The sequence below is a fragment of the Etheostoma spectabile genome, unplaced genomic scaffold (assembly GCF_008692095.1).
Source record: "Etheostoma spectabile isolate EspeVRDwgs_2016 unplaced genomic scaffold, UIUC_Espe_1.0 scaffold50, whole genome shotgun sequence".
In the NCBI taxonomy this organism is placed as follows: domain Eukaryota; kingdom Metazoa; phylum Chordata; class Actinopteri; order Perciformes; family Percidae; genus Etheostoma; species Etheostoma spectabile.
Genome location: NW_022605620.1, coordinates 342,825 through 343,079, shown reverse-complemented (window position 1 = coordinate 343,079; position 255 = coordinate 342,825). Strand labels below are relative to the sequence as shown.

Genomic DNA, 255 nt, shown 5'->3' with positions numbered 1-255 from the left:
GCTGCTCTGGAGGAAACTACTAGAACTGTTGGGTCCTTTGAATTGATACTATAAATAAAATTGAATTGAATTAATTGAATTATAAATGAGGTTTATTGACCATAAATTCCAAAAATAACTGTAAAACTAGAGTTAACAAGTTGGTGTTACGTAGTGTTGAAAACATCAAAAAAAGTGACAAACGTGGGAAAAAAGGACTAATATGTAAGAAAAAGTTTAAAACATTGATTAAAAAGCATCAATAAAAGTGTTGAT

At 28.2% G+C, this 255-nt stretch overlaps 1 protein-coding gene and 1 long non-coding RNA gene across 2 annotated transcripts in view; one reads left to right on the top strand and one right to left on the bottom strand.

The window, feature by feature from the left end:
- LOC116686825 (uncharacterized) overlaps positions 1 to 255 on the bottom strand; it is a 24,194-nt gene that overhangs the window by 12,726 nt on the left and 11,213 nt on the right. The gene's annotated exons all lie outside the window — the stretch shown is intronic.
- epor (erythropoietin receptor) overlaps positions 1 to 255 on the top strand; it is a 14,325-nt gene that overhangs the window by 4,598 nt on the left and 9,472 nt on the right. The gene's annotated exons all lie outside the window — the stretch shown is intronic.